Below are 13,234 nucleotides of genomic sequence, written 5' to 3' on the forward strand. Positions count from 1 at the left end.
AGTTTTAATGTCACTCTGTACACATACACACAGATGACAGATTTAATGAAAAAAAGAGCAAAGGTTAAAACCAGCTTATTTCTCTTTAGGTTTGGGATATTACTAGAGGGATAAAACCGAAAAACCCCTGTTGAGCTCTCCATCCATCTTCACATAGAAAAAAGGAAAGAAGGAATACAGAAAGTAGGATTAATGCTCTCCTAAGCATCACTTTGTTCTCCATTATTTCAGTTCTGCTGAATACAAACATTGGACGTGTGTGTGTATATATATATATATATATATATATATATATATATATATATATATATATATACACACACCCATACCTTATGTTATAGATCCGGTCTTGATTGGATTGACTTAATTTTTCCTCCCCTTTCCTTCAGTAGGTGAATACTGGCCGCAGGTGAGAGCAGGTGGGCCGCCGCTGTTCACCTGAACCCCTCAGATCATGTAACTGTGCAGGTATCTGCGGAAGGAGGGTTGGGTTTCATCCAGAACCTCTGATATAAACTACAGCTCTGACCTAAATAGAGTCGAAAATCAAAGGAATTCTTCATCCATTTGCTGGTTTTTGTATCGTTAAGTATCTAGAGTTTCCTTTCCATTTAAGAGAATTTAAAAAAAATAATAATAATACAGAAGTAATAAGAAATAATACATAATTGTTAGATTTTTTATGTTTTTTTATGGTTACACTTACTACATTAAACATAATTAACATTAAAAGCATAATAAAAAGTAAAAAAAAAGTTAATATCCATTCTAACAGTAGACAGACAGACAGACAAACAAAGAAAGATGATAGATAGATGGATGGATGGATGGATGGATGGATAGATAGATGGATGGATGGATGGATAGATAGATAGATAGATAGATAGACAGAGACAGACAGACAGACACATATAGATAGATAGATAGACAGACAGAGGCAGATAGATGTAGGTTACTCACAGCTGTTGATGATATTCTGACATCAGGTTTCAGTGCAGTGTGTGAGGAGGTCATTCTTCACTCACGAGTGATTTGTGCTGTTTGCTAGGATTATGACACACTCAAGAAACATCATCTCACATAAACACAGCGGGTGATGAGAGAGAATGAGTGAGACACAGATGAGACTTTAATCCTCCACTGTGATTCACTGGATTACAGGACGGTCAATTCATTCGTATCCAATCATTTCCATCCATCCATCCATCATGCTGGTTGATGCTGTAACATAAGTTCTGCTCTTTATTAATCGTCATGTGAGCGGTTGTATAGACAGTGCCACCAAGGGTCACGCTGGAATTGATGAAGTATATGCAGTTCACTTCCTGACCAGCAGAGGTCCTTTTTAATGGCTACACTTATTATATTTAATATAAATATGATTAAAGGCATAATAAAAAGTAATAAATGTAATATCCATTTAAACTGTAGATAGACAGACAGACAGACAGACAGACAGACAGACAGACAGATAGATAGATAGATAGATAGATAGATAGATAGATAGATAGATAGATAGATAGATAGATAGATAGATAGATAGATAGATAGATAGATAGATAGATAGATAGATCACACTGGCTTTGATGCCGTGTATGCCGTTCACTTCCTGACCAGCAGAGGTCAACAGCGTCTAACATTTAAACTTTACTGCAGTTGGGAGTCAAAACTGCGGAGCTCGGTGTTGAGTGGGCCACAGCTAACGGCAAAAAACACAGACCACCCATTACTTTCTGTTTATAAGAAAGCTTTAAAACACCACCTCTCTCCCTCTCTGTCTCACTGAGTCTCATCCAGCCATTCTGTAAACATACTCTCCAAAAAGAGTGAACGTTAACTTTAATCATCCGATTCTAATGAGTCACAGGATGAATCAGATGTTTGGTAATGAAGTTACATGTAAAAACAGGGTTCAGTGTAAAGTCAGACTCCCTTACAAAAGACTATTGTTGCAGACCATGATACAGCGATGGTGACACAAGTGTATTTATTAGGGTTTATATCTAAAACAACAAAACAATGAAATAGATGAACAAAAAATAGAAAATGAAATCATTACACACACGTTTACATACACGTTTACACACACACACACACACACACACACACACACACACACACACACACACACACACACACACACACACACACACACACACACACAACACACACACAGACACACACACACACATTCATTTCTATCATATATATATATATTTATATACTGTGTAATGTGTGTAATGGTTTGTGTTTCTATTTCCTGTATAACTGTTTTCATTGTTTATTAAATCTCTCTCTCTCTCTCTCTCTCTCTCTCTCTCTCTCACACACACACACACACAAAGTATAATTATAGTATATATAAATTAATACATTTTAATATAAAATTAAATATTACTAACAATAATAATAAATATATAACAGACAATCTAAGAATAATAAAATAAACAATGTAATATTATTTAAAAAATAAAAATAACACACATTACACATAACATCTATCTATCTATCCTTACATTTTTTTTCTTAATAATAATAAATAAGACGAATATATTTTATTTTTCATCTTTTTAAAAAGTTAATAAAAAATCCCAGAATAGTAAGGTTTGAAATTCATCTCCACTGCATCGTTTATGTCATTATGTTCAATTAAAGATTAAAAGTGTCTCCAATTATTTTTAAATGCAGCTTCTTTACTCTATAGACGCAACCCAGCAGAGACAGCTGCACTTAGTGGAATAGGTTAACTGGGACAGAGGGGATATGAGAGATTTGTATGATTTTTGTGAGAGATAAGAGAGGATTGTACAGCCCATGGTGGACAGACTGTGTGGTGAAAAAAAGGAAAGATTTGAACTAATGACATTGATGTTTTGGGCAGGAATGCCAAGAGCTCAGCCGTGAGAGAGAGAGAGAGAGAGACACTTACTAAACCAGACAGACCAAATGTAACACCCCTCGTGTCTTCCTGCAGGGGAAAAGAGGTTAGAGAGTGACAAAAAAAATGTAATGAGAGGAGAGGAAAGCCACTTAAAATCATGAGCATGATGTTTTTCTACTGTCACAGGTAAAAGGTGTTTGTCCAAGTGCTTTAGCAGAAGTAGACGCACATGTCTACATTTATTCAGTTTTGCTAATTGTACAAGCACTGCGTCATGATATTAGGGTTAGTGCAGCCCAGAAGTTCCTGGATGAAAGGTAGCGGCATGCATATTTTCATGCTATTTGGGCTATTATTACCCACAATCCTTTGCGCAATGGAGGAGGCTGTTTTTAAGTGTACAAGCCCAAAAATAATGAAGGCAATATATGCTACTGCTAATGCTCAAGTTTAATATCCACGTCTGAAACATTCCGTAAAGAGCATCATTAAAATTAGAGCAGCGAGTGCCGTCCTGTATGAGTTCTAGAGGGGTTTGGCAGCAGAGTTACCGAAAGAGAATTTGGGAGGTCATGAAATGAACCGTAAAGTGTTTAATCAACCTCGACTCAATCCTGTGACCCTCGCTCTCCCTCCCTTCATCGCTCCAGCCTTCTGTGCTTTCCTGAATGGATCTGGGATTTTATCACATATGAAATAGCAGATGTTCAGATGAATGTAACATGGAACTGCTCAACCATTAGTACCAAATTAATACATTTAGTTAATAAAGACCATATATATATATAAATATTAATTAATTAATAACACACACACACACACACACACACACACACACACACACACACACACACACACACACACACACATATAATGGATCTTAAATACAAAAAAAAAAAAAAAAAAGAAGAAGACATGGAAGAAGTCACCAAAGACCAGCAACAACAATCCTGAAAAACAAAGAACAAGAAATGGATGAAGGAACGGAACAAAATGAAAGGTCAGCGAGGACATGAAATGAGTCACGGCCAAATATTTTGATTCTCTCGACTGCCTCACATCTGCCTCCATCTTGATGACGTCACTAATTGACAGCTCTGGTTCAAGCCCATCTGTTTGGCTGGAAGAAAAACAGAGAAGATATTTTCTCTCACTGTTTATCTCCAAGGATGAAGGCCATAACTCTGCTGCCCTCTGCATTATTTCACTGATTCACTTGTTTAAATTTGCGGTTTGTATTAAATCGTCACACTACCTCCAGAAACGCTCTGTTATGACCACAAAGTTTGAATTCCTGGTGTAAAATGTCCGAAATTGGCACACAATGCTCCTGTGTGAGAGAGTGAAGCACTATTAGCAGTTCATTCTCTCCAGTTTGCTAATCTTCAAAAATTAAAATAAAATTTTCTTGTAGATCAGAGTTTTATTCCAGAGCTTGAAATGAGAAAGAAATGAGATATATCGCCTTTGATTGATCCAGACACACAGAAAACATTGAGAGAGAGGCAGTATTTTTATATTTGTGTCGTATTCATATAAAAAGTGTTTTAAAGATAGCAGAAGGATTTATTTATTTATTTATTTTTTTTTGGAATGGTGACAATTATTTGGTTTCTTTAACTATTTCCTAAATGTTTTGAGCATGCACAATGTTTGTCATCTTTACTGGAAATTCACATGATATTCATTTGAGGGTGTTTCTTTAACTACACCCACTTTCGTTCATGTGGAGTTTTAGAAAATAAACACTTTTCAGAGTTTATTTGTTTAAGTATTAACAAAAGTGATCATATGCGTCATAGAAATTTTTTATTTTTTCCCCACCACCAATGTTTAATAGCATTTTGCATATTTTTTTTTGCAAAAGTTGACAACATTAAGAAAACAACCTATGGGAAAAGCGACCAAAGTTGAATGAAAGTGCGGCTCCGTGTTTGTCTTCTGTATAAACTTGGCCGCAGACGAAAGCACACTGTTCTTCGTAGAGGTGTGCAACCTTATGATAAGAGCAAACTCTATCGTCAAAACAAAGCTGAGATCAGAGGAACCAGAGAAAGATGGAGACATTAATAATGACTAAATAGTTTTGTAGGAATAAAGCTTTCACGTATGTGCTCTGTGCTCATGGGAACCCAATGGTTGGATCCTCTTTGATAGTAAAAGGGTCCTCTTTGAATTCTTTCACAATTTTCCTGTTTTTCACTGAGAGTTTCCTCTTGGGAATCCAGCACAGATGACTAAGAATGGGAATTTGCTGGTTTTGAATAAATATTGTCTGGTTAGTACAGCACAGGGTCTGGGTGTACCACGTGCTGAAATGTTAGTGTCAAAACTAATGGATCTTGACACTAGTATTTAAACAATTAAAATGAAAGCTTCGTGACCTCAAAAACAGAATAAAACCGAATGGAAGAAATAATGTTTTAAGTGGTGTGCTTTCATTTCTCTTGAAAAATTCCCTTTCCTTGTCAGTTTTTTTTTATGGAAATCAATTTCTGCCAAAGAATAAAAACATTTAAAAAGGGTGATTGCAACTTTACATCTCACAATTCTGACTTTTTTCTTTAAATTCTGTTTTTTTTGTCCCCCTCTGAATTCTGAGTTTACATCTTACACTTACGCATTCTGAAAAAAAAAAAAAGGTAGGATGGTAAGATTTATTCTGGGGTGAAAATGAGCTTCCATCATTTTTGGATCCTGACAGCCTAAAATTCACAAAAAAAAAAAAAGACAAAAAATAAAATAATAAATCAACTTTCTTGTTAAATTGAACAAAGTCAGGTTTAAAATGACATGATAGAGAGTAAATGAAGATCACAAGATTTTAGTTTTGAGGTATAAATGGTACTTAAGCTCATGATAAGAGGAGAAATGCAAGAAAATAAATAAACTGAAAATAAAAGTAATTAAAATGATAATCAATTTATTATTATTAATAATCATAAGGGAAATGCTTTCTTTACAAGATTGCATCCTGTATGAAAAAAAAGTTGTACATTAATATAACTGAATTTCTTTTGGCAACTATAAATTAAATTGTGGATAAGCATATTAAATATTATCTTGTGCTAGATAATAAGTGTATCTTTACTGTACACATCAGCTCATATAAAGACCTCAAAACTACACAAAACACAATCAAATGTCCCCGGGACGCGGTTGACAGATCAGTGGAATGTCCAGAAGCCCTATCAAAATATTATGAGTAAGCATTTCACTTTTCTTTCCTTGTTTATGTTTCCTTCAGGCGTTCGACCAATCACGAGTCTTACTCATCTGGCGACTCGGGAGTCTAGGTCACTCCATTATGAAAGCAAACAAGAAACAAAAAAAAAAAAAAACACTCTCAAAACATCTCTTGACACCAAAAGTTCCAAAAATCACACAAAAAACACACAATCCATACCAAAAAAAAAAATACAGCGAGAATAAAAGTTACGCCTTCTTTCTTTGCATATACATTTGGGCGGTGTTATGCAAATCTTCTCACACAGTGACGTACATGTAGATACTGTATGTGTTTGAACGAGGCGTTTTAGGAAGGCGTGGATAAGCGTTCACTTTTATAAAGAATATCTCTTTGGGTTTGAGACTTTAATCTTTGCGACTTTACAGATTTTTTTATGCACGAACAGCTTTTAACACCCCAAAGACAGAGGAAAATGTGAAATCGCATCATATACCCCTTTAAAAAGCCTGGCGTGAATCATTTCTATAATTTATGCTTGGAATTCTAAACACCGGTCATTACTGCTAAACTGAAGGAACATAGCGATCCTGTTAAACATAATTAAGATCCCACGCAGAGGTCAGAATGGATCCCACAGTATAAAAATGGCCAAGGGCAGATGCCAAATACTTTATAGGTCCATTCGGGTCAGAGAGAGGAGCCACAAATGGTCTCTGCTGCTTCTGTTGGTGATAACAGAGATAATTTACATACTGTAAAATACAGACGTCTTTAAAGGTACAGTGGCACCTTAATATATAGACATATAGCAACACTGTGCTTTTGTGAACTGAATCTTCTAGAAGAGATTGAGTACTGGTCTCTGGTAAGAGGCATGGTTGGCCTTCTATGACATGGGCTGTATTAATAATTGATGTACATTTTTTTTTTACAGTGTCCTGTGAAACGTGGCGGATTGTGATTGTGACTGGAGTCGCTGTGGCATGAGGACTCGGAGGACAAGCTGGCAGCCGATATTCACTACAACACTGTCTCAGGAGAGCTCAGAGGTCAGTGTACAGTACACCTGAACTCCCTCAGAGTATGACCTTTGAATCTCAGAATGAATAAAAACAAACAAATCAGAAATACAGCCTAATAGTTAAATCGCTTAGAGACTTCTGTTTAGAAACTCTGATATCTTATACCAGTCCCTTATGTGTATCACCTCATTCATAAAAACAAGTGATGTAATGCTAATTTCTCCAAATGAAGAAAAAAACCTATGTCCTGACTCGCCCTTGAGATCTGCCCTGCTTCCACACATCACTCACACTCACACACACACACACACACAAACCCTGCTGCTGTGCCTCCTGCTGAGAGAGTGAAGCCATAATGGACGATACTGGACAAGCCATCAACGACAGCGAGAGAGAGAGTGAGGGAACAGTACGAGTGGAAGTGTGAGAGACATGCACATGCTCCATTTCTGCTCTTCACACACCTTTGATTCCCGTATTGATCTTTTACCTTCCTTCGTCCTCAAACACTCCCCTCAATCTCTCTCTTTCTCCGTGTCCTTGGGGCGCCAGTGTTTCTGATGACAGAGTCGGACTCGTGGAGCACAGCGGGGTGACTCCCATTGATCTGCATCTATTTTCAGCTCCTGGGCTAGTCTGGTTGGCACAGGCGATTATGCTCTCGCACCACCTAAATCCATGTGTGTTTATGTGCAGTGTTGGGGGTAACGCATTACAAGTAAGGCGATTTACATAATCAGATTACTTTTTTCAAGCAACTAGTAAAGTAATGCATTACTTTTTAATTTACAAGAAAAAATCTTTGTTACTTAAAAAAGTAATGCCAGTTAATTGACTGGCAAGTCTCCTGTCCCCATATTGGGGGAAATCGGAAGTACAGAGGCATTGTGTGCGCTGTGTGAACATGATGTAGTTCTAGACTAGACGATTTAGTATTCATCAAAATGAATTAAAACAGTCAAATGCAAACTCAGAATATAACGCAAACCTGCAATAATTAAATATGTTAAATAACACAAATGTATCTAATCCCATTTTATTAACTAATGTCTTTGCTGCTGACATTTGATGATCCAGTTCAACCATACTAATAAGCAAAAATTACTTTAGATAAACTAACAATTGTGCTTCATTGTTTTGTTTTGTTTTTATTGCTGAAGAGTGTTGAACCTTCTTCTCTTGTGTTCTACTGTACAGACGTGAATTTACTTTTCCTTCACCCTGAGGTTTATTCATTACACTTTTTGGTGTGAAAGGGCTTTTACATTTGCTATAAATAGAACTTGTTATATTAAAAACAATCAAGCCCTGCTCATATTTAAAAAGTAACGCGAAAGTAACGCGAAAGTAACGTAAAAGTAACGTAACGCATTACTTTCCATTAAAAGTAACAAAGTAACGCAATTAGTTACTTTTTTATGGGAGTAACACAATATTGTAATGCATTAATGGTCTCTGCTGCTTCTGTTAGCGATAACAGAGATAATTTACATACTGTAAAATACAGAAGTATTAAAGGTACAGTGGCACCTTTATATATAGACATTTAGCAACACTTTTGTGAACTGAATCTTCTAGAAAAGATTGAGTACTGGTCTCTGGTAAGAGGCATGGTTGGCCTTCTGGGACACGGGCTGTATTAATAATTGATATACATTTTTTTTCACAGAAAAAAAAGTCAGAGTTGTGAGATACAATCTCAGAACTGTGAGATATAAACTTGAAACTGTGTGAAAAAGTCAGAATTGTGAGATAAATTATCTTAATTTTTTTATTTTAAATTTACATTTTATTACATTTTTTCGATCAAGAAGGAATGACTGATTTTATATAAAATTATAGAAAGGGCCTGATCTTTCTGGTGTTGTGCAAGGCAAACCTGCACGATCGAGTGGTTTTTGCAATGTGGTCTTTGAAAGTCAGCTGGTCATCAAAGATTACTTTCAGATTTCTGAATGTTGATGAACCTAGCTGGATGGTGAAATCATGCTGTAGAGTCGGAGTGGCAGGGAAGACAAGAAGCTCAGTTTTTGGTTGAGCTGTAGATGATGTTCTTTCATCAGTGCGAGATGTCCTCAAGGCAGCCTGAGATCCGTGCAGCTACCGTTGGATCATCTGGTTGAAATGAAAGATAGAGCTGTGTGTCATCAGCATAGCCATGGTAGGAGAAACCATGTGCATGTGTAATGGGTCCCAGTGATTTAGTGTATATGGAGAAGAGGAGGGGTCCTAGAACTGATCCCTGAGGAACCCCAGTGACCAGTTGATATGCTTTAGATACCTCCCCTCCCCAGGCCACCCTGAAAGACCTACCTGTGAGGTAGGATTTAAAACAGTGAAGTGGAATCATGTGATGCGCAGTGATGAGAGAGTGGACAGGAGGATCTGATGATTCACAGTGTCAAAAGCAGCAGATAGATCCAGCAGAATGAGAACTAATGATTTGGAATCAGCTTTAACAATCCGCAAGGCTTCAGTGACTGACAGTAACGCAGTCTCAGTTGAATGGCCACTTCTGAAACCTGACTGGTTAACATTGGTTATTCTGTGAAAGAATTAATGATATCTGGTTGAAAACAACTCGTTAGAGTGTTTTCGCTATGAATGGATGGAGAGAGACAGGTCTGTAGCCATCTACAAGTGAAGTGTTTAATGTAGATTTTTTAAGAAGTAGTGTTAACCGAGCCTGCTTGAATGCGTTGGGAAAAATGCCTGTGAGGATAGATGTGTTGATGATATGTGTGAGTGCTGGTAAAAGTGTAGGAGAGATTGCTTGGAGAAAGTGTGAGGGGATTGGGTCTAGAGGGCAGGGTGTAGGATGGTTGGAGAGGAGAAGTTTAGATACTTCTGCCTCAGTAAGGGGACAGAAGGAGGAGAAAAGAGTTTTAGTAGCACATGTGGTTGGTTTGAGTTCCTGTATGCATGGAGCAGAGAACTGACTGCTAATGGTTTTAATTTTGTCTGTGAAGAATGTAGCAAAATCATCAGCTGTTAAAGTTGGTGGAGGGCGACAGGGGAGAGAATTGAATGTTTTAAAGAGATTATGTGTGTCTGGAGCGCTGTTGATCTTGCTGTGGAAATATGATGATTTGGCAGTATAGACTTCTTCATCAACAGAGAAAGATGAAAGCAAAGACTGATACATAATCAGGTCTGATGGATCTTTTGATTTGCGCCATTTCCTCCCTGAATTCTGACTTCATTCATTCATTCATTCATTCATTTTAAATTCATTTAGTCATTTAATTTCACCTTTAATTCCCCCCAAATGTGTTACTTTTAATTATATTTATTACTTAGGGTTTATGCCTGATGTTTAGGCTTAATTCTTTTAAATTTTGGAAAACAATAAAGAAGTGAATTATTGTAGTGACTGATTGTTTTGCTGCTATCAACAACACAACTGCAGTTGGGTCCATGTGTTGTTATGAATGTTATCATTAAAAAAAATTCATAATTACAGAAATTCCAACACAGCATGAATGTTGCTTTAGTTTAATGAGAATAAAATCATGGTTAAGAATGTTGCCATGATACCATCATGGTGCACTTTTTTTTTTCTTTTTATGACATTAGAAATACAATAACTTTTCAATAACTGATTTGAAGGGTACAAAAGATGCTAGGCCACAATCAAACACTGGCACACAATGGTGCTCAGTCACCTACTTTCAGAGATCTGTGTTGGATGATGTGCTGGCTGCTCCTTTCTTCAGCAGACTCTTACAATAAACCGAAAAAAATCAATTGAGCTGGAAAGAAAAGAGAAGTCGATGAGATGTAGTTGAACTAATAACCATAGACAGACTGATGACAATTCAGTAAGATAGAGAGAAAGAAAAGGTGTCTTGCGTAGCAACAGTCTTTTTTGGGATTTGGAGTGAATTATCCATGAAAACACTGAAAATACCAAGGGCAATACATCAAAATGGTTTAATATCTGATGGAAAAGACAATCCCTATCTAATCAACTAGTCGAAGTAATGTACTCTAACGCTAGCACTCATAGAAGCAAAATCTAAAAACACTAATGTACTGTAGAGTAAATGGCTAACGCTAGCACTCATAGAAGCACTAGCGGTGTTGACCCAAATTGAAGAAAAGGGACCTGTAAGGTGCTTGGGTTTGTACCAAGAAGTCCAACTAACTGTAAAAACGCTCCAAATCCCTGTTAATAGCAGAGTTTAGTCCAAAACTAAACTTAATCGGTGTCTGGGAGCTAGCTTTTGCGGTGTGTAAATTTAATGGCTAACAAAACTATAAATAGAAGTTCAACATTGTTAACAGGTTGCGATGCGATGCCAGGCCTGGGAAAGCGCAGGTTTGGTAGAAACATCACTTTCCACAGCTGTAAATGAACCGCAGTGTGACAATAAATGGTTGAAATCTTAGCTTCTTTCTCTGTTTTCGGGGTGTGTTGCACGGGGACGTGATAGACAGCCTTGCGTGAGAGTCAAGCGGCCGGTGAACAACAGCCCGCGGGTTCCCGGAGAGGAGATGACTCGACTCATCCGCACTTCCAAACATGAGCGGACACCTCAGTCTGGGGCCAGAGCCAGATGGCGAGAGAGAAAGACAACATCCCTTACAAAAAATAAATACTGTGGTGAGATCATGATATCAGTGTATCACATAACAATACCATGGTAGTTTGATTAATACCATAGTATTACATGATTATATGGAAGTATTTACTGGTACTTCAAAGTATACCATGGTATACCATGGCAACCTTTAGTCTTCTAAACTTCAATACAATTATCACAACTAGCCAGCATGTTGCTACTAGTAAATATTACCACAGCTAGCTGATATGTTGACTTTTATTTTAAAAACTTATATGATAAAAAGAAACCCTAGTATCAAATCAAGAGAAGTACATGGACCAAACAACTTAATATTAATGAACAAAAGCCATTAAATATGAATTGAAACTCCTCATTTATAAATTAGTAAGTATTAGCTTGGTAGCTACCTACTTTTCAGTCTCCATGGCTGCTATAGCTGCCAGCATAGCAAAGTCCCTGGGTGTGACCCTAATGTAAGTCTCAAACTCAAGGTATCATGGTACCATGCCCAAAAATCATTTTCCAGGTTCTTCAAAAATATTTTAATAAATACACCAATCCTTTATGACCACATAACTGTGTGCATCTGAAAACTGTTTGTAGCATCTGATGTTTTATGACAATGGCTTTTTTTGTCAGACATTTAAAAAAAAAAAAAAAGATTTCTGGAAAAACTCTGAATGTAATTTGTCTTAAAGAAAATTCAAACCCCCTCAGCCCTGACGAAATCCAGCTGGACTAAGTGGTAGCTGGTTTAAAATGGTTATAAACTAGTCATTTATGGTCATTAGCTGGTATAAATAGCTGATTAGCAGAGTTTGAAATGACATGAGGGGGAATAAACAACAGAATTTTAATCCCAGCTAGCAGGGAACTTTGGCTAATGTTCTGGCAAGGTTCTCTCAAAGTTATCAACAAACATTCTTCCAGTAATATTAACAGACCATTCGTTCAAAGTTAGCAAGTGCCAAAACATTACTCATGGAACGTTTCTCTGAAACATGTTAGTTGCATGTTCGTTTAAATTTTTTTTTTTTTTTTTAAAAAGAGTTTCTACTTACTAGATGGTTCAGAGAACATTCAAAAGTAACATTCACATAATGTTTGCAAAACGCTTAAAGGTTTCAAACGTTCAGAGAACATTCAGAATTAACATTCTCTGGAAACATTAGCAAAACATTCTTAGAACACATCCGCAGTGAGGACATTTCTAATAAATACTTAATGGTCTGGATGCTAGTCCACCTGCAAATTTAAAAGACCTGCTTATGCACTTTGAGATGACACTCATGTGTTAATTAAACCAAATGAACAGGAAAAAGTGTTACGTCTCATTAAATGGAACTACTTTGCCAACTATTTGTGTGTGTCAAACTTTAAGAGTTTCAATGTTGTTAGCTTAGCAGCATGCTAATCCTAAACTCTAATGGAATTATTTTCAAGTCGACCCTGCAGTGCGCTTAGGGTGTTCCAAATCAATCACATATGAGATTCCACTTTAGTTATGATCTCGTTTAGTTAGTTAACTACCCATATTTCACTAGGTATAATCACCAATCCTACAGTTGGCCTA

The 13,234-nt window shown here is 36.8% G+C and overlaps 2 protein-coding genes across 5 annotated transcripts in view; both read right to left on the reverse strand.

The window, feature by feature from the left end:
* LOC109082837 (glutamic acid-rich protein-like) overlaps positions 1-13,234 on the reverse strand; it is an 848,403-nt gene that overhangs the window by 683,500 nt on the left and 151,669 nt on the right. The gene's annotated exons all lie outside the window — the stretch shown is intronic.
* The window catches only part of ahr2 (aryl hydrocarbon receptor 2), a 223,353-nt gene that overhangs the window by 121,140 nt on the left and 88,979 nt on the right, over positions 1-13,234 (reverse strand). The window lies entirely within an intron of this gene.

Source organism: Cyprinus carpio, chromosome B22 (genome assembly GCF_018340385.1).
Source record: "Cyprinus carpio isolate SPL01 chromosome B22, ASM1834038v1, whole genome shotgun sequence".
Classification (NCBI taxonomy): domain Eukaryota; kingdom Metazoa; phylum Chordata; class Actinopteri; order Cypriniformes; family Cyprinidae; genus Cyprinus; species Cyprinus carpio.